Source organism: Hyla sarda, chromosome 1 (assembly GCF_029499605.1).
Source record: "Hyla sarda isolate aHylSar1 chromosome 1, aHylSar1.hap1, whole genome shotgun sequence".
Taxonomy (NCBI): domain Eukaryota; kingdom Metazoa; phylum Chordata; class Amphibia; order Anura; family Hylidae; genus Hyla; species Hyla sarda.
In genome coordinates this window covers 220940323-220962331 of record NC_079189.1, presented here as the reverse complement: position 1 = coordinate 220962331, position 22009 = coordinate 220940323, and the positions used below count along the sequence as shown (strand labels likewise).

Here is a 22009-nt window from a genome sequence, read left to right as displayed (position 1 = left end):
AAAATTTCTGAGGAGGATTATGACATAGTGGGTATAACAGAGACTTGGTTGGGCGATAGCTGTGACTGGGCGGTCAACATACAGGTGTCACGATGCCGGCTGGCAGGTAGTGGATCCTCTGTGCCAGAGAGGGATTGGCGTGGACCGTGCTAGTGGACCGGTTCTAAGCCACTACTGGTTTTCACCAGAGCCCGCCGCAAAGCGGGATGGTCTTGCTGCGGCGGTAGTGACCAGGTCGTATCCACTAGCAACGGCTCACCTCTCTGGCTGCTGAAGATAGGCGCGGTACAAGGGAGTAGGCAAAAGCAAGGTCGGACGTAGCAGAAGGTCGGGGCAGGCAGCAAGGATCGTAGTCAGGGGCAACGGCAGAAGGTCTGGAAACACAGGCAAGGAACACACAAGGAACGCTTTCACTGGCACTAAGGCAACAAGATCCGGCAAGGGAGTGCAGGGGAAGTGAGGTGATATAGGGAAGTGCACAGGTGAACACACTAATTGGGACCACTGCGCCAATCAGCGGCGCAGTGGCCCTTTAAATCGCAGAGACCCGGCGCGCGCGCGCCCTAGGGAGCGGGGCCGCGCGCGCCGGGACAGAACAGACGGAGAGCGAGTCAGGTAGGGGAGCCGGGGTGCGCATCGCGAGCGGGCGCTACCCGCATCGCGGATCGCATCCCGGCTGGCAGCGGAATCGCAGCGCCCCGGGTCAGAGGACGTGACCGGAGCGCTGCCGCGGGGAGAGTGAAGCGAGCGCTCCGGGGAGGAGCGGGGACCCGGAGCGCTCGGCGTAACAGTACCCCCCCCCCTTGGGTCTCCCCCTCTTCTTAGAGCCTGAGAACCTGAGGAGCAGACTTTTGTCTAGGATGTTGTCCTCAGGTTCCCAGGATCTCTCTTCAGGACCACAACCCTCCCAGTCCACTAAAAAAAAATTTTTCCCTCTGACCTTTTTGGCAGCTAAAATTTCTTTGACCGAGAAGATGTCCGAGGAGCCGGAAACAGGAGTGGGAGGAACAGATTTGGGAGAAAAACGGTTGAGGATGAGTGGTTTGAGAAGAGAGACGTGAAAGGCATTAGGGATACGAAGAGAGGGAGGAAGAAGAAGTTTATAAGAGACAGGATTAATTTGACACAAAACTTTGAAAGGACCAAGATAGCGTGGTCCCAACTTGTAGCTAGGGACACGGAAGCGGACATATTTAGCGGAGAGCCATACCTTGTCTCCAGGGGAAAAAACGGGGGGAGCTCTTCTTTTCTTATCCGCAAACTTCTTCATGCGTAATGAAGCCTGTAAGAGAGAATTTTGGGTCTCTCTCCATATGATGGAAAGGTCACGAGAAATTTCATCCACAGCGGGCAGACCAGAGGGCAAGGGAGTAGGGAGGGGGGGAAGAGGGTGACGGCCGTACACCACGAAAAATGGGGATTTGGAGGAAGACTCAGAGACCCTGAAGTTATACGAGAATTCGGCCCATGGGAGGAGATCTGCCCAGTCATCCTGGCGGGAGGAAACAAAATGTCGCAAATAATCACCCAAGATCTGGTTAATCCTTTCTACTTGTCCATTGGACTGGGGATGATATGCAGAAGAAAAATTTAATTTAATCTTGAGTTGTTTACAGAGAGCCCTCCAGAATTTAGACACGAATTGGACGCCTCTATCCGAGACAATCTGCGTAGGCAACCCGTGAAGACGAAAAATGTGTACAAAAAATTGTTTAGCCAACTGAGGCGCAGAAGGAAGACCAGGAAGAGGGATGAAATGTGCCATTTTGGAGAATCGATCAACGACCACCCAAATAACAGTGTTGCCACGGGAAGGGGGTAAATCAGTAATAAAATCCATACCAATCAGAGACCAAGGCTGTTCGGGGACAGGCAGAGGATGAAGAAAACCAGCGGGCTTCTGGCGAGGAGTCTTATCCCGGGCACAGATAGTGCAGGCTCGCACAAAGTCCACAACATCCGTCTCCAGAGTCGGCCACCAATAGAAGCGGGAGATCAGTTGCACAGATTTCTTGATACCCGCATGACCTGCGAGATGGGAGGAGTGACCCCATTTGAGGATTCCGAGGCGTTGGCGAGGAGAAACAAAGGTCTTTCCTGGAGGAGTCTGCCTGATGGAGGCAGGAGAAGTGGAGATCAGGCAGTCAGGTGGAATGATGTGTTGCGGAGAGAGTTCAACTTCTGAGGCATCCGAGGAACGAGAGAGAGCATCGGCCCTAATGTTCTTATCGGCAGGACGAAAGTGAATCTCAAAATTAAATCGGGCAAAGAACAGAGACCACCGGGCCTGGCGAGGATTCAGCCGTTGGGCAGACTGGAGGTAGGAGAGGTTCTTGTGGTCGGTGTAGATAATAACAGGAGAACTTGATCCCTCCAGCAGATGCCTCCATTCCTCAAGTGCTAATTTAATGGCTAGAAGCTCTCGATCCCCGATGGAGTAGTTCCTCTCCGCTGGAGAGAAGGTCCTAGAGAAAAAACCACAAGTGACAGCATGCCCGGAAGAATTTTTTTGTAGAAGAACAGCTCCAGCTCCCACTGAGGAGGCATCAACCTCCAATAGGAAAGGTTTGGAAGGGTCAGGTCTGGAGAGGACGGGAGCCGAAGAAAAGGCAGACTTGAGTCGTTTAAAGGCGTCTTCTGCTTGAGGAGGCCAGGACTTGGGATCAGCATTTTTTTTGGTTAAAGCCACGATAGGAGCCACAATGGTAGAAAAATGTGGAATAAATTGCCTGTAATAATTGGCGAACCCCAAAAAGCGTTGGATAGCACGGAGTCCGGAGGGGCGTGGCCAATCTAAGACGGCAGAGAGTTTGTCTGGATCCATCTGTAGTCCCTGGCCAGAGACCAAATATCCTAGAAAAGGAAGAGATTGGCATTCAAACAGACATTTCTCAATTTTGGCATAGAGTTGGTTGTCACGAAGTCTCTGAAGAACCATACGGACATGCTGGCGGTGTTCTTCTAGATTGGCAGAAAAAATTAGGATATCGTCCAGATATACAACAACACAGGAGTATAACAGATCACGAAAAATTTCATTGACAAAGTCTTGGAAAACGGCAGGGGCGTTGCATAGTCCAAAGGGCATGACCAGATACTCAAAGTGTCCATCTCTGGTGTTAAATGCCGTTTTCCACTCGTCCCCCTCTCTGATGCGGATGAGGTTATAGGCGCCTCTTAAGTCCAATTTAGTGAAGATGTGGGCACCTTGGAGGCGATCAAAGAGTTCAGAGATGAGGGGTAAGGGGTAGCGGTTCTTAACCGTGATTTTATTAAGACCGCGGTAGTCAATGCAAGGACGTAGGGAGCCATCTTTTTTGGACACAAAGAAAAATCCGGCTCCGGCAGGAGAGGAGGATTTACGGATAAAGCCCTTTTTTAGATTCTCCTGGACGTATTCGGACATGGCAAGAGTCTCTGGGGCAGAGAGAGGATAAATTCTGCCCCGGGGTGGAGTAGTACCCGGGAGGAGGTCGATAGGGCAATCATAAGGCCTGTGAGGAGGTAGAGTCTCAGCTTGTTTTTTGCAGAAAACATCCGCGAAGTCCATATAGGCCTTAGGGAGACCGGTTACTGGAGGAACCACAGAGTTACGGCAAGGGTTACTGGGAACCGGTTTTAGACAGTTCTTGGAACAAGAGGACCCCCAACTCTTGATCTCCCCAGTGGACCAATCCAGGGTAGGGGAATGAAGTTGAAGCCAGGGAAGTCCAAGGAGAATTTCCGAGGTGCAATTGGGGAGGACCAAAAGTTCAATCCTCTCATGATGAGATCCGATGCTCATAAGAAGGGGCTCCGTGCGGAAACGTATGGTACAGTCCAATCTTTCATTATTTACACAATTGATGTAGAGGGGTCTGGCGAGACTGGTCACCGGGATGTTGAACCTGTTGACGAGAGAGGCCAAAATAAAATTTCCTGCAGATCCAGAGTCCAAGAAGGCCACTGTAGAGAAGGAGAAGGCAGAGGCAGACATCCGCACAGGCACAGTAAGACGTGGAGAAGCAGAGTAGACATCAAGGACTGTCTCACCTTTGTGCGGAGTCAGCGTACGTCTTTCCAGGCGGGGAGGACGGATAGGACAATCTCTCAGGAAGTGTTCGGTACTAGCACAGTACAGGCAGAGGTTCTCCATACGGCGTCGTGTCCTCTCTTGAGGTGTCAGGCGAGACCGGTCGACCTGCATAGCCTCCACGGCGGGAGGCACAGGAACAGATTGCAGGGGACCAGAGGAGAGAGGAGCCGAGGAGAAGAAACGCCTCGTGCGAACAGAGTCCATATCTTGGCGGAGTTCCTGACGCCTTTCGGAAAAACGCATGTCAATGCGAGTGGCTAGGTGAATAAGTTCATGTAGATTAGCAGGAATTTCTCGTGCGGCCAGAACATCTTTAATGTTGCTGGATAGGCCTTTTTTGAAGGTCGCGCAGAGGGCCTCATTATTCCAGGACAATTCTGAAGCAAGAGTACGGAATTGTACGGCATACTCGCCAACGGAAGAATTACCCTGGACCAGGTTCAACAGGGCAGTCTCAGCAGAAGAGGCTCGGGCAGGTTCCTCAAAGACACTTCGGATTTCCGAGAAGAAGGAGTGTACAGAGGCAGTGACGGGGTCATTGCGGTCCCAGAGCGGTGTGGCCCATGACAGGGCTTTTCCGGACAGAAGGCTGACTACGAAAGCCACCTTAGACCTTTCAGTGGGAAACAGGTCCGACATCATCTCCAGATGCAGGGAACATTGGGAAAGAAAGCCACGGCAAAACTTAGAGTCCCCATCAAATTTATCCGGCAAGGATAAGCGTATCCCAGGAGCGGCCACTCGCTGCGGAGGAGGTGCAGGAGCTGGCGGAGGAGATGACTGCTGAAGCTGTGGTAGTAACTGTTGTAGCATAACGGTCAGTTGAGACAGCTGTTGGCCTTGTTGCGCTATCTGTTGTGACTGCTGGGCGACCACCGTGGTGAGGTCAGCGACAACTGGCAGAGGAACTTCAGCGGGATCCATGGCCGGATCTACTGTCACGATGCCGGCTGGCAGGTAGTGGATCCTCTGTGCCAGAGAGGGATTGGCGTGGACCGTGCTAGTGGACCGGTTCTAAGCCACTACTGGTTTTCACCAGAGCCCGCCGCAAAGCGGGATGGTCTTGCTGCGGCGGTAGTGACCAGGTCGTATCCACTAGCAACGGCTCACCTCTCTGGCTGCTGAAGATAGGCGCGGTACAAGGGAGTAGGCAAAAGCAAGGTCGGACGTAGCAGAAGGTCGGGGCAGGCAGCAAGGATCGTAGTCAGGGGCAACGGCAGAAGGTCTGGAAACACAGGCAAGGAACACACAAGGAACGCTTTCACTGGCACTAAGGCAACAAGATCCGGCAAGGGAGTGCAGGGGAAGTGAGGTGATATAGGGAAGTGCACAGGTGAACACACTAATTGGGACCACTGCGCCAATCAGCGGCGCAGTGGCCCTTTAAATCGCAGAGACCCGGCGCGCGCGCGCCCTAGGGAGCGGGGCCGCGCGCGCCGGGACAGAACAGACGGAGAGCGAGTCAGGTAGGGGAGCCGGGGTGCGCATCGCGAGCGGGCGCTACCCGCATCGCGGATCGCATCCCGGCTGGCAGCGGAATCGCAGCGCCCCGGGTCAGAGGACGTGACCGGAGCGCTGCCGCGGGGAGAGTGAAGCGAGCGCTCCGGGGAGGAGCGGGGACCCGGAGCGCTCGGCGTAACAACAGGGTTATAGTCTATTCAGGAAGGATCGGACAAAACGGAAAGGGGGAGGAGTTTGTCTTTATGTAAAGTCCAGTCTGAAGGCCGCACTGCGGGAGGATATACGGGAGGGAAACGATAATGTGGAGTCATTATGGGTAGAAATATATATGGAGATAAAAAAAATTCTGATAGGGGTTTGATATAAGCCACCAAACATAATGGAAGAGGCAGAAGATCAATTAATGAGGCAAATAAACAAGGCAACAAATCAGAATGAGGTGATAATAATGGGCGGACTTTAACTATCCTGATATAAACTGGGAGACTGAGACCTGTGAATCTCATAAAGGAAACATGTTTCTGACTGCAGCTAAAGACAATTATCTGTCCCAAATGGTGCAGGGCCCGACCAGAGGGGGCGTCCTACTAGACTTAATATTAATCAACAGACCTGACGGAGTAACTAATGTATAAGTAGAAGGATATCTAGGAAATAGTGATCATTATATAATACATTATAACGTGTTCTTCAATAAGGGAATCTCTTGAGGGGCTACAAAAACCATGAACTTTAGGAAGGCAAAGTTTGATCAACTCAGAGAAGCCCTTAACAATATAAAATGGGATAATGTCCTCAAAAACATAAATACTGACACTAAATGGAAGACTTTTAAAAATGTCTTAAATTCTCACTGTAAAATGTATATGCCTTATGAGAGAAATTGTCAGAAATAAAAGAAAACCAATATGGATGAACAAGAACATTAAGGGGGCAATAAATGACAAAAATAAAGCATTTAAACTACCAAAACAGGACGGCAGTGAAGAAGCATTAAAAAACTATAGAGAAAATTATGTAAAGAAAAACTGATAAAAGACACAAAAATAGAGACAGAAAGACTCATTGCCAAAGAGAGTAAAACTAATCCCAAAATGTTCTTTAACTATATAAATAGCAAAAAGGTCAAAAATGAAAGTGCAGGCCCTTTAAAAAATTCTGAGAAAGAAATTATAAACGGGGATCAGGAAAAAGCTAATATATTAAACATATACTTCTCCACTGTATTCCCCGAGGAAAATTAAATGCCAGGTGAAATACAGCGAGATAAGGTAAACTCCCCAGCAGAGGTCACCTGTCTAACCCAGGAAGAAGTAGAGTGCCGCCTACAAAAAAATCAAAATAGACTTATTAATAAGTCGAAACGCGTCGGTGTACTTTTAATCCATTGTGTGTTTTGGATTTTAACTTTGGAATAATAAAGTACTATATTTTATCTACATGGGAGCTGGACTATTTTCCCTGTTATGCCATTGGGTAAATAGCCTCCGGCAGCCCAATCACCAATTTATGTGTTTCAGTGTCTAAGGTATGTTACCAATGCAGTTGCAAGTGTAATAAATCCCACGTTTACCAATTTATTTCCCAAAGGAGCATGTATGGACATTTCTAAAGTGCTACATAGACTCATCCCCTGTTGTTATTAACTATCCAGACCTGTGAAGGACATTTTATCCAATATGCCCCAGGAACTGTTACTAGGCCTCAGTGGCCACTCTTAGTCATCCGCCCTCCAGGACTGGGCGCCGAGGATGGCTGTATTCAAGAGGGGAAGTTTGTGGTGTGGTGTCCCGGTACCGTATTGCATACCGTACCTAGTGTAGAGGTCCCCAAAGTCAGAGTAACTACGTTCAGGTAAGGTTCCTCAGGTGGGACAGCCCTTAGTCGCCTCTCCTCAAGTCTATCTTTAATGTTAATGTTTGTATATATTTAATAATTATATATATATTCTATAGGAATGTATAGTACTTACCTTGTTCAGCGTCGCAGGACCTTCGGTCATGTGGCCATGCTGGATGGCCTCTGTGGTGTGTTGTGGGACCTTGGGAGGTCCTTGGGTCGCGTGTTGCCCACAAGTCTCTGTAATGGTGTTTGACATCAGTATGGACCAATTAGCGTTAGTCCAGCCCCTGCCCATAAAAGGGAGCTGTGTCCAATTATCGCTCTCTTGGGTTGCTGCTCTCGTGGATGCCGGACTAACAGGACGGTGCTGTGCAACTTTCAAAGACACGCTAGGCCTCAAAAAACCTCCGGCCTCAGCAGAACCAAAATCGTGAGTTCAAATCTAAATCCCTGCTAATGCTAGCATGACTACTGGACCGCAACTAATTCCCCTAAATCCAGTGGAACAACGCGCAATACCAAAAGACTCTAAATGCTAAAGTCCCAACCTTTGTCAATCTCCAAGGAAAGCCGTTGTTTTGCTTAGAGACTGTTATGTTAATGAAGCTTGCAGAAAACCTTCAGTAAAAGTTAACACTGTTTCAGAAAACTCTCCGGTTGTGGACAATCTATTATTATCTACCTCAATCCATTATTATCTCCCTCCCTATCGCACTTGGGAAGGGTGGCGGTAGGATAAGCATTACTGAGGACCCCTCACCCTGGCGTCACGAATAGCAATCGTTAACAAGCACCCTTTGATTACCGCACAGCTACACTCCCCATACCCTACATCCCCCAGGCTATCATAGTGGTGGCCCAGAATGGGAGGTGTAACCCCTAACCCTTGCTGCCCTGTTAGGCAGCCTCCTGTAGTATACCCTGGAGGCCCCTTGCACTTGTTCCCCCATGTACATATGTTTCACCAATTGTTGTATTATAAAATCTGTAAAGAGGTGTTATAACTTTAAGAAGGTTGTCATGTGAGTTGTCATGTGATTGCTACCCAGGAGGTATCAGTGACCAGATGACCCAAGGGTGGCCTATGGGCTCCCTGCTAGTTACCCAATATAAGCCCTGGGTGGAGCTTGCTCTCTCTTTTAGCCCTCTTGCTTCCTGATGAGGTCCAGTGCAGTCAAGTCTAGGTGAATGTCCAGAGTCATAGGAGGCCTCAAGTCCAGTCTGCAGCCACAAGCAGCTACAAGTGAGCTACAGTCTCAGTATTGTCAGTCATCAGTCAAGTCAATGGGAAGAATGTATGAAAAGGTGTTCCCCTCAGTAACGGCGCTGGTCCATAAATGGATGTAAATATATTTATTGTAACATATAAAGCAACACGTTTCGATCCCGGACAGGTCTGATGAAGACCCCTGTCTGGGGTCGAAACGCGTTGCTTTATATGTTACAATAAATATATTTACATCCATTTATGGACCAGCGCCGTTACTGAGGGCAACACCTTTTCATACATTCCTCCCAATGCTTCTCTACCGGTGAGACTGACGTTACTCAGGGAAGTTCCTCGTGGCAGCTGTCCGGCCTTCCATTCATTCCATACATACTGTAGGTGTTGTGCTCTAAGCGCAACACCAAAGGGTAAGAACCCATCTTTTTCTTCACCCTGATTTACCTACCTAGACGGTCCACACTAGGGGCGCACCTCTTGCTGCCTTTTCATTTCTTTGTATCAGTCACAGACAGCATTTGTCAAGTCAACATGACCTGCATTAAATTGCTACATCTACTACAAGTCCCAGCAAGCCCTTAAGGTCTCGGAGTCACTGGTCACCTCCGTGGGCCCTGGCTGAACTGTATAGACTTTTCCACCTGTCTAACCTCAGTAAAGCTACCATTGTCTGTAACTTGGGGTCAGAGTCATTATTGCCCCCGTGCCTAGCCAAGGATCCAGTGGTATACCTTCAGATGGTGGCATCACGAATACAAGGTGTTAATGCCATCTGCCCCTAGGATAATTCCATCTGCCCTTTGCATCACACCCTCTACCACATATGCAAAAAGCATTACATTTAAAAACGCCTAAACACGCCCCAGATGAAGCCTTAGTGCACGAAATGTCATGTTGTAGAGGCACATGGCATTACGCCTCACCACTGGGTAATATTGTCTTATCACATTTTTCTTTATTGTGTTTGGCATCAGTATATGGGTTATAACCTGCATTTCCCTTTTGCACTTAGTTTTTTTTGTGCTGCTTCCCAGTGATACTTATTGCATCATTATGATGTTTATTTATTGTTGTATGTATGCCTTCATGTACTTCAATTATTCTTTTTTTTTACTCTTTATTTAATTTTCCTTATTTATTTCTGTTGGTCTGATTTACATGATGAGTTTTGTATGTTTTTTTGTTACAAAAATGATTAATAAAATTTCATGTGTAAAAAAAGAATTATTTATTTTAAATGAGCCTTAATTATTCAGTCTGTTCCTATGCGTAGAACTCTCTTGTGATACATATTAAATTACCTCCATATTTAACAGTTTTTTTGTGTTTTTAAATGTAATTTTTTTGCATATATGTATTACTCAACTTTATTGCTGGATCCAGGGGCGTTGCTGGAGGGGGCTAACGGGGCTGTAGCCCCAGGTCTCAGGCCCATAGCCCCGGGTCTCTGGCTACTGCTGTTTTTTATTGCTACTGCTGCTTTAAGACAGTGGTGGCTTCTGGGAAGTTACATGATGCTCCTGGCGCCTGTCAGCCCTGCTGCTCTCCCGCCCTCTGTGCATACCCTCGGTCTCAGAAGATTTCAGCCTTTCAGGCTCAGTTAGGCGCAGAGATCAGGAGAACAGCATCTCGTCACAGGAGACAGGCTTTACTTGCTGCAGCTTAAATTTACGGCGCATGTCCCTAAGGGGTTAAAAAGAAAAAAATGCATATCTTTATTTGCTAACCAGCCAGGAAGAAAAAAAATAAAGATTTTAAAAATATATAACGATCCAAAAAAATGTCACCTTTTCCTATTAAAAAATATAATGAAAATAAAAACCCACTATATATCTGTATCAGGACTGTCGCTAAAGGACAGGCAAACCAAGCAATTGCTTGGGGCCCCCGAGCTGGCCCCGGGCTCCAAGCAGAGTCAGTGCTTGTTGTGCATCCTATAAGGCTGCAGCCGTCTGAGCACTCTATAGAGAGCCGAGCTCCTCTTCCTCCTGGCTGTCAGTCCGAACTGACAGGAAGTGTACACTGAGTGACAGCCAGGAGGTAGAGGAGTTCGGCCACACTACAGGGTCCAGGGAAGGAGCCGGAGGAGGTAACTGAGGATATAGGTAGGATAGGGAGGGGAAAAATAGAGGGGGGGGGGGGAAGTAAAAAAAAAACAAAAAAAACATAGGGAGGGGGCCTCCATGACTATTTTGCTTGGGGCCCCCAAATTCCTTCAAATGGCCCTGATCTGTATTGCCGTATGCGTAAATGTGCACTCTTTGAAAATATAATGTTTATTATATCATGCAGTGAACGGAGTAAACTTTAAAAAATTCCAAGTGCCAAAATTGATGATTTATGATCACAGCACATCAACCATTGCTCCTAGAGGTATTTCCAAAATTTTAATTGATCCCCTATCCATATGATAGGGGGATAGCTAGGTGATCGGGAGGTCTGCCTGCTGGGACACCCACCAATCACCTGAATGGAGGAGTAATGTCCCTTAGGGCATGGTTAGGGCGTGTCTGAGGGTGTGGTTAGGGGGTGTTGCTGAGCTATGGACTCTAGCCCTGGGTCTTTTGGACATCTAGCAACACCCCTGGTTGGATCTGTATGCGCTTGTTTTTTTGCTTTAACGGAGAACTGCGGCGTACATTTTTTAAGTCCCCCTGTGCCCGGGCTGCAAAAACGTTTTTAAAAAAACTTTAACTCACCTTCCTACATCCCGGAGAATGCAGAACAGAGAGCCAGGCGACTCATTCCCTACAGAAGTGTGAGTCACAGCAGAAACACTGTGGCACTGTCATAAAATGGGCTCCCTAGGCCATGCCCACCTCACCTAGTCCTGGATATAAATAGATTACGGCAGAGGTCACTGCACTGTTCCCTGCCCCTTAGTTGTGTTTTTTCTAAAGTAAATAACCCTAATTCTAATATTCTGACCCTTCTGTGTCCTGTAGTCCTACCATTCCATGTATTACCCTGGTTGCCCATCTTTGAACCCTCCAAAGTCCCACCATATCTATCTTGTACATTGGTGCCCAGTACTGTACGCAGTATTCCATGTGTGGTCTGACTAATGATTTGTACTGTGATAGAATTTGTTTTCCTTGACCTGTGCATCTATCTCCCTTTTGATGTACCCCATCAATATTTTGGCCTTGGCAGCAGCTGCCTGACACTGGTTGCTATAGTTACATTTACTGTCGACTAAAACTCCTAAATCCTTTTCCATGTCAGTGGTCCAAAGTGTTTTCCCATTCAAAGGAAGGGGTTGGAGGTAAGGAAGCCAGGCATTTCTGGTCACACTTCCTTTGCACAGATTAGCAATGAATGCTAATACACCCTAAATCCCTGGAACTGGACAGTAGATCCAGGTAAGTGATACCTCATTGTAATCCAGTTCACCCACACTATAATCCTGTGCACTGGGTTTAGTGCAGGTGAACCTGCTGTCAGTGTTACTTTAATACATACAGTGGTGCAGGATCTTCACCACCTCACTTACAGACTAACTCTCACCTATTTTTGAAGCTCAGTTATGAGCTGTCTTCGGCACCTATGCTGATCTGGGTTAGTCTGAAAACTTGAAATGACCCAGGAAGTGGATGAAAGTGAATGAATGAGTCTACTTCAAACACTCTCCTCGTACACATTCCTCTTTCTTCGAGGGACTGCACAGTCTCTGCAGATATTTTGTCATAGGTGGCTAAAGGCTTATCCCAATGTTCAGACCTGACCTCCCCTATGGGTAGGAAGGTGTGAACTCCAAGTAAGCACGCACCTAAACTCTTTACAGTGATGCCTTTTTCTCCTTCCTTAAAATTTACTTGTGCAACAAACAATTTTGAACATGCCCTAGGGACATGTCAAAGGTTTTTATTGGTCAGTCACCAGAATGATCACACTTCTGTCCCTGCTCTGTTTCTATGGGAGCAAGATGATCCCACAGACTTGCATTGAGATTGCCTTGGTCAAATGAAACAGAGCCACGAGGAAATGTAAGAATAGGCACTTCTCTCAGCTCTTTCTAACACTTTGAACATTTGGACCCTGACAGATCAAAACTTTTCTATGAGTCCATTTAAACTTAGTTCAAAATGACCAACACTGAAAACCGCAAATGGATCCATTATATAGATTAACCACTTAGGGACCCAGGGCGTACAGGTATGCTCCGACGCCCTGGTACTTAAGGACCAAGGGCGTACCTGTACGCCTGGCACGTGGCGGGGACCGGAATGATTGCTGATATCTATCAGCAGGCACCCCGTGCAAACCCCTGGGGGGAGAACATTGCCACTCTGAATTGACTGAATTGATCTGCTGCGATTCCGGGTCATATGGGTCTCGGGTGACCCGGAAAATAAGGGGGATTGGGGTTGTCCAAGACACCCTATAGGGATAGGAGTGAGGTGTCAGGGGCGCCACCCCTCCTATCCCTGCTATTGGTCGGTCAGAAGCAACTGACCAATAGCAGATCGGGGGTGGGGGGGTTAAAGTTTGGTTCCCCGCTCTAAACCGTGGCCCTCTAAATCTTGCAAAACTACAACTCCCAGAATCCACAAACAGCAAACAGCTGTCTCGCCATGCTGGGAGTTGTAGTTACGTACCTCCAGCTGTTGTATAACTACATCTCCCAGCATGCCCTCCGGCGATCAGTACATGCTGGGAGTTGTAGTTTTGCAACAGCTGGAAGCACACTGGTTGGAAAGTGCTGAGTTAAGTAACAGAACCTAACTGAAGTTTTTCCAACCAGTGTGCCTCCAGCTGTTGCAAAAGTACAACTACCAGCATGCACATTAGTGCATGATGGGAGTTGAAGTTTTGCAACAGCTGGAGGTGTTTTTAGGGTACATTCACACGGGCGGATTTACAGTGAGTTTCCTGCTTCAAGTTTTAGCTGCGGCAAATTTTCTGCCACAGTGCAAACTCCTAGCGGGAAACTCACCGTAAACCCCCCCATGTGAATGTACCCTAAAAACACTACACTAACACATAATAAAGGGTAAAACACTACATATACATCCCCTTACACTGCCCCCCCCTCCCAATGAAAATAAAAAACATGTCGTACGGCAGTGTTTCCAAAACAGAGCCTCCAGCTGTTACAAAACAACAACTCCCAGCATTTCCGGACAGCCACTGACTGTCCAGGCATGCTGGTAGCTTAGTAACAGCTGGAGGCACCCTGTTTGGGAATCAATGAATACCCTTATGTCCACCCCTATGCAATCCCTAATTTAGTCCTCAAATGTGCATGGCGCTCTCTCACTTCGGAGCCCTGTCATATTTTAAAGAAACAGTAAAGGGCCACATATGGGGTATTTCCGTACTCGGGAGCAATTGAGTTACAAATTTGGGGGGGGGGCTTTTTCTCCTTTTACTCCTTATGAAAGGGAAAAGTTGGGGTCTACACCAGTCTGTTAGTGTATAAAAATAAAAATTTTGCACTAACATGCTAGTGTTGCCCCATAATTTTGATTTTCACAAGCGGTAAAAGGAAAAAAAAGACCCCCAAAATTTGTTATGCAATTTCTCCTGAGTACAGAAATACCCCATATGTGGGCGTAAAACGCTCTGCAGACGCACAACAAGGCTCAGGATTGAGAGCGCACTATGTGCATTTGAGGTCTAAATTTGTGATTTGCATAGGAGTGGCTGATTTTACAGCGGTTCTGACATAAACACAAAAACCCCATTTTGGAAACCACACCCTTCACAGAACGTAACAAGGGGTGTAGTGAGCCTTAACACCCCACAGGTGTTTGGCGAATTTTCGTTAAAGTTGGATGGAAAAATGAAAAAAATTTTTTACTAAAATGCTGGTGTTACACAAAATTTTTCATTTTCACAAGGGAAAATAGGAAAAAAAGCCCCCAAAATGTGTAACTCCATTTCTTCTGAGTAAGAACATACCCCATAATATGTGCTCTGCGGGCGAACTACAATGCTCAGAAGAGAGGGAGCGCCATTGGGCTTTTGGAGAGAAAATTTGTCCGTAATTGAAGGCCACGTGTGTTTACAAAGCCCCCATAGTGCTAGAACAATGGACCCTCACATATGACCCCATTTTGGAAACTACACCCCTCACGTAATGTAATAAAGGGCACACAGGTGACTGACAAATTTTTGGAACAGTGGTCCGTGAAAATGAAAAATATAAGATCTGTCAAATGCCAGTGGGGTGTAAATGCTCATTGCACCCCTTCTTCAATTCTTTGGGTGGTGTGGTTTCCAACATGGAGTCACATTTGGGGGGGGGTCCACTGTTCTAGCACTACGGGAGGCTTTATAAACGCACAAGGCCCCGACTTCTATTCCAACCAAATTCTGTCTCCAAAAGCTCAATGGCGCTCCTTCTCTTCTGAGCATTGTAGTGCGCCAGCAGAGCACATGACGTCCATACATGGGGTATTGCCATACTCATAAGAAATGGGGTTACAAATTTTGGGGGACATTTTCTCCTATTACTCTTTGTAAAAATAAAAAATTTGGGTAAAAACCAACATTTTTGTGAAAAAAAATTTAATTTACACATCCAACTTTAACAAAAAGTCGTCAAACACCTGTGGGATGTTCAGGCTCACTGAACCCCTTGTCACATTCCTTGAGGGGTGTAGTTTCTAAAATAGTATGCCATGTGTATTTTATATTTTTTTTTATTTATTTATTTTTTGCTGTTCTGGCACCATAGGGGCTTCCTATGTGCCATGCCCCGCAAAAACCATTTCAGAAAAACTCACTCTCTAAAATCCCATTGTCACTCCTTTACTTCTGAGCCCTCTAGTGCATCCACAGAGCACTTGAATTGGGTTACACATTTTAGGGGGATTTCTCTCCTTTTACCCCTTGCAAAAATTCAAAAAACTGGGTCTACAAGAACATGCCAGTGTAAAAAATGAAGATTTTGAATTTTCTCCTTTACTTTGCTGCAATTCCTGTGAAACACCTAAAGGGTTAACACACTTACTGAATGTCATTTTAAATACTTTGAGGGGTGCAGTTTTTATAATGGGGTCATTTATGTGGTATTTCTAATATGAAGGCCCCTCAAATCCACTTCAAACCTGAACTGGTCCCTAAAAAATTTCTGATTTTGAAATGTTTTTGAAAAATTGGAAAATGTCTGTCAGTTGTTAAGTTTATTCCTCTTTGTGAAGAAGCAAATCTGTTTAACCATATTTGTGATTTTTTCCTAAAGGGGAACTCTGTGAGCATTCCTTATTCACTCTCGAGTTAGGTAGTGTGAAAATTTGAGGGGATGATCTGATGCACAGACATATGCTATAGGGAAGTCAAAATTTTGTAAATATTTTACCTTTTTTATGTGATAACACTGAATAAAATGACACTCTGCTGCAATGTAAAGTAGTGAGTGCAAAGCCTGTATAACAGTGTTTAACATTGCTGTCCCCTCAAAATAACTCAACAGCCAGTGCTTAGTGAAAATGTCCAAATAAGGCCTAATTAGCCATTTTCAACCCCCAGTGTCACGTGACTCATTAGTGTGACAAGGTCTTAGGTGTGAATGTGGAGAAGGTGTCTTACATTTGGTGTTATCACTCTTACACTCTCTAAAACTGGTCACTGGAAGTTCAATATGGCAGATCATGGCAAATAACACTCCAAGGATCTGGAAAAAAAAAATTATTGTTGCTCCACAAAGATGGCATAGACTATATAGAAGATTACAAAGACCCTGAAACTAAGCAACAGCATGATGGGCAAGACCATACAGTTTTTTCACATGACATGTTCCACTCAGAACAGGCCTCACTACGGTCGAACAAAGAAGTTCAGTGCAGGTGCTTAGCATTATCTCCAGAACTTGTCTTATGAAAAATAAGGTATGAGTGCTGCTAGCACTACTGCAGAGGTTGAAGGATTAAGGGAGGGGGGGTTGGGGGTCAGCCTTTCAGTGCTCAGACTGTGGTGGCACGGTGTAACCGGTCAGGGTGGATGTCTCCTAATATGCCTGCTTTGGGCCCACTAGTCAGGTTTAAATAATTGTATAATTTATTGTTCTGTACTATGTATTGTCAAATGCACTTTTATGCTCATCGTGTCTGTGCAGACGAATGCTTAGGGATCACATGAATGCTTCAGCCAATTAGGGCCTCAGCCCTGCTCCTCCAATTATGACTAGATGGGGAGGAGCTAGTCAGAGTAGAGAGGAGATGAAAGTAGAGGTCAACATCAGACCTCTGCTGTGGGCCTGTACCTCACCACATGGGGACAGTCCTAGGATACCGAGATGATGCAACAATCTGTTCCTGAGCAACAACACCCTTTACATGATTCAGCTGACCAGACCTTGCACTGTCCACGTCAAGTTAGGCAAGTCAAGAGTCAAGAGTATTTGATGACTAAACATAAACTTTCATTGTCTGTGACTCCAGTTCACAAGAATGGGGAGTCACAGACAATGTATATGTAAATTGTGCCAGTAGAGCCACGCCCCCTGGGCGGGATTCACTGAATTTAGCAGAGGATCTTCTGGGGGACTTATCTCAGGACCTACTGGACATATTTAAGTAAGTGACCCCTCGTTGGACTCGGGTTCACCCACATTATAACACAGGGTTTAGTGTGGGTGAGCAGGCTTACAGTTTTCCTTTAGACTGTGCTAGACTGTAAAGTAATGATGCTTTCAGTGCATAGTGCTGAATATTTTTGCTTCCTTTCCTTTAGTGTATAGAGCTGAATATTTCAGCTACCTTTGTAAGCTGCTGGACAGAGTTGAGCAGACTGTGGAGTTCACGCCCTTCAGTACCGAGAGCTGAGGATTGGGGGGGGGGGTATTGGGACTTTGCAGCCTCATACAATCTAGGCTGATCACATACTGAACTGCTCTGAATTGCTCTCGACTGTATGTTCAGAGCAGCATAGCAAAGAGAGGGCAGAAATTCTCCCCAGCAGGTATTCATGATGTCATGCCTGCCCAGGGAATTCCCCTTCACAGTTTGTAGAGCTGACTAAGATTGAGCAGAAAATACAGAATATCAAGGTAGAAAACTAAAAAATAATTAAAAAAAATAAGGAAGGGGGTGGTTTATCATAATGGGGGGAGTTAAAGGGGTACTCTGGTGGAAATATATATTTTTTTTTTAAATCAACTGGTGCTAGAAAGATTAGTAAATTACTTCTATTAATCCTTCCAGTACTTATCAGCTGTTATATACTACAGAGGAAGTTTTTTTTTTCTTTTTGAATTTTATTTCTGTCAGACCACAGTGCTCTCTGCTGATACCTCTGTCCATGTCAGGAATTCCAGAGCAGGAACAAATCCCCATAGCAAACCTGTCCTTCTCTGGACAGTTCCTGACATGGACAGAGGTGTCAGCAGAGAGCACTGTGGGTGTGCCGGCTGGATTTGTATATTCATGGGTGCTGGTCACTTGAGCACTTGTGCCTACTGAGCGTTCATGTGACCAGTACCCATGAATATTCAAATCCAGCCGGCGAGCCTGCCTCCAGTGCTCAATTCAGTGCAGAAAGAGAAGGATCTTCAGAGGGACCGGGCTCCGGACTGCAGGTATGTATTTTATTAAGAGCACAAATCAAACACCAGTTCTTTTATTGATTTTCAGTAAAACGACAACAATAATGCATTTCAGGGTGCTTGCCCATTCATCAGATTGGCATCAGCAAAAAGTCTATTTTTGTAAAAGTCTATTTCCAGTTCAATTCAAACAGCTGACTTGAATTTAGGCTTTGTGCCCCAAAGGGAGTTTCCCCTGAAGGGTTTTTGTGATAGCTGTTTTCTCACCCTGGAACCACTCAGAGACTTTTTTGTTTTCGTGATTGGACATGTTGAGCTCTGTGTTGTGATCTATCACAGTGTATGTTTGCATTTGACAAATAATTGTAAAGCAATTTTCAATAATGGAAAAAAAAATGCCCACACCCTGTCAAGTAATGCAATTTAGAATATTAACCCTGTCCATTTAACTAGTATTACTGTGCTTGACAGAGTGTTTAGGCTGTGTTTCATGTTATGGAGGTTGATAGTATTGAGCTTTTCATCCACTAGAGGGCAACTGAATCTCAGGCAACCACTACCTGGAAAATTCCTTGTTCTCCTCTGGAGACGGCTTTTAAACAATGGATAATTTAGCGGTAACCTGGCTTTGAGTTGAGATAGTGAGTGCTTGTATGACACATATCATATTGTCTGAGACACCCTAGTATCTCTAACAATTGGCTGTAAAGTTTTCACACACGTATACAATGTACAAATTAAGGGGTTTTCTGGTATCAGAAAATTGTATTTAAATAAGACTATCACTTCAAGATATATGTTACTAATATAGTTTTGTCACAAATTCTATTGGCTACAGCATGCATTTTCATCCCCCCCCCCCCCAAACTAGGAGGTTGTGTAGCTCTTTCCTTTTCAGTCTTGTGTTGTATCAGCAGCTGTCCAGCTTCTTCCTCTCTCTCTGGACCACATATTATCCTCTGCTGTCTCAGGAGGCTTGGTTAGATATTGTCTCTCTATCTCCTCCCCCTCAGTGATGTCACCACCTCTGATCAGCTCCTACAACCTACATTGCAATCTGCCTGTCATATACACAAAAACATATATGTGAGGAAGAGCTGAGGGAAAGCAATGCATTCTGGGATTTGCAGTACTGAACAACTGCTTAACCAAGTAGTACAAATATGTGGTGCACCACTGCGGGGAATGGTGCAATGGGTGTTGCGGTGATGAGTGTTGGGATCAGATGTTATTAATCCCGGGGGTCGGATGGTATTAACCCCTGTGTTCGTGACGCCAGTGTGGTTTTCGGGTTCCTGAACACCACATGCCGGGATTTTCCGCTATCCCACGGGCTAGTAGTGAATGAAGAGTCCACAACCAGTTATGGGTAAACAGAGGCTTTACTTAATAGAAGACGGGTGTAATTATCTTTACAGCTATGGCCAGAATTCCCAGAGACGTGATAAGTACCCAGAGGACCTCGCAGCTTGCTGGACAAATACTTGTAATAAACTTGACTTGCACTTAGACTTGACTTGTAATTGGACTTGTACTTGTGATTAAACTTGACTTGTACTATGTGCAGGACTTGACTAACTTCAGTGACAGCAGTCAATGGGGGATATTTATCAAAGTTGTCTATGTCCCGCATCAATATAGACCAAACTACAGAGGGTTAGGCCGGTCTATTGTGCGCCCAATTTATCAAATGGCGCACTGCTCTTGATAAATTCTGTGCACAGACTGCATGATCTATGCTTTAGTCTATATTTAAACCTGCTCCAACATGGTCTGACATTTCGGCGTACTTTCAGCCGATGTGACTTGTCGCCGAAAAGTCGCTTTTGATAAATTCAGCACCAATGCATTTTCCAATGCATTTCAGTCTAAAATAGACTAGCATGCATCATGTTCTAAAAATCCTCTAGAGCAAAAGTCGCAGAAAAGTCGCACATATTTAGACTGCAACTTTCTGTGCTACAAATTTAGACAAGAAAAACCAGTCTAAATCCTTTGATAAATCTCCCCCATAGACTTGTAGACTTACTGGAGAGTTGTAGCTTTGTGGTACTCCAGATGCTGAACACTTGTCTCAGAGGCCTCTGGTAGCTGCTTCAGCAAAGACTTGTTCTCAGCAGCAGGTGGTAAAGCTGAGAGAGCTGGTAGCTAAGAGACTGAATTAAGATGGCTGCCCCTTTATATAGTGAGGGGCTGGACCAAAGTCCATTGGTTAATCTGTGGGTCATAGGTCAAAGCTGGTGCTCTCTGGGAGTACATGTTGTAACAAATCATATAACTGCATAACATAACATGTGACAGGCTTACTCACAGGTCCTTGAGTCCTGGACATATATCATTGCCTTTAGACTACTTTTCCTGTCTACAGAATTTGCGCAATTGCGCTTTTTTGCAATTGAGCTGCGTTTTTTTGGTGGATGATTTTCTAAAGTTGTCACTTGTTTGGTGTACCGTAGACAACTTAATCTAGTGGACTGGAATTTATAATTTGCGCTAAAAAAACTAAAAATATACGAATTGTTACGCCGAGCGCTCCGGGTCCCCGCTCCTCCCCGGAGCGCTCGCTTCACTCTCCCCGCGGCAGCGCTCCGGTCACGTCCTCTGACCCGGGGCGCTGCGATTCCGCTGCCAGCCGGGATGCGATTCGCGATGCGGGTAGCGCCCGCTCGCGATGCGCACCCCGGCTCCCCTACCTGACTCGCTCTCCGTCTGTTCTGTCCCGGCGCGCGCGGCCCCGCTCCCTAGGGCGCGCGCGCGCCGGGTCTCTGCGATTTAAAGGGCCACTGCGCCGCTGATTGGCGCAGTGGTCCCAATTAGTGTGTTCACCTGTGCACTTCCCTATATCACCTCACTTCCCCTGCACTCCCTTGCCGGATCTTGTTGCCTTAGTGCCAGTGAAAGCGTTCCTTGTGTGTTCCTTGCCTGTGTTTCCAGACCTTCTGCCGTTGCCCCTGACTACGATCCTTGCTGCCTGCCCCGACCTTCTGCTACGTCCGACCTTGCTTTTGCCTACTCCCTTGTACCGCGCCTATCTTCAGCAGCCAGAGAGGTGAGCCGTTGCTAGTGGATACGACCTGGTCACTACCGCCGCAGCAAGACCATCCCGCTTTGCGGCGGGCTCTGGTGAAAACCAGTAGTGGCTTAGAACCGGTCCACTAGCACGGTCCACGCCAATCCCTCTCTGGCACAGAGGATCCACTACCTGCCAGCCGGCATCGTGACAGTAGATCCGGCCATGGATCCCGCTGAAGTTCCTCTGCCAGTTGTCGCTGACCTCACCACGGTGGTCGCCCAGCAGTCACAACAGATAGCGCAACAAGGCCAACAGCTGTCTCAACTGACCGTTATGCTACAACAGTTACTACCACAGCTTCAGCAGTCATCTCCTCCGCCAGCTCCTGCACCTCCTCCGCAGCGAGTGGCCGCTCCTGGGATACGCTTATCCTTGCCGGATAAATTTGATGGGGACTCTAAGTTTTGCCGTGGCTTTCTTTCCCAATGTTCCCTGCATCTGGAGATGATGTCGGACCTGTTTCCCACTGAAAGGTCTAAGGTGGCTTTCGTAGTCAGCCTTCTGTCCGGAAAAGCCCTGTCATGGGCCACACCGCTCTGGGACCGCAATGACCCCGTCACTGCCTCTGTACACTCCTTCTTCTCGGAAATCCGAAGTGTCTTTGAGGAACCTGCCCGAGCCTCTTCTGCTGAGACTGCCCTGTTGAACCTGGTCCAGGGTAATTCTTCCGTTGGCGAGTATGCCGTACAATTCCGTACTCTTGCTTCTGAATTGTCCTGGAATAATGAGGCCCTCTGCGCGACCTTCAAAAAAGGCCTATCCAGCAACATTAAAGATGTTCTGGCCGCACGAGAAATTCCTGCTAATCTACATGAACTTATTCACCTAGCCACTCGCATTGAC

The 22009-nt window shown here is 46.6% G+C and overlaps 1 protein-coding gene across 2 annotated transcripts in view; it reads right to left on the bottom strand.

The window, feature by feature from the left end:
- Window positions 1-22009, bottom strand: part of HPSE (heparanase) — a 147161-nt gene that overhangs the window by 108207 nt on the left and 16945 nt on the right. The window contains exon 1 of one of the 2 annotated variants that reach the window (XM_056568784.1): window positions 20123-20333. The exons of the other annotated variant lie outside the window; for it this stretch is intronic. The gene's annotated coding sequence lies outside the window, so the exon portion shown is untranslated. Of the gene's footprint in view, window positions 1-20122; window positions 20334-22009 lie in introns of those variants that run through there. 2 annotated transcript variants of the gene reach the window in all.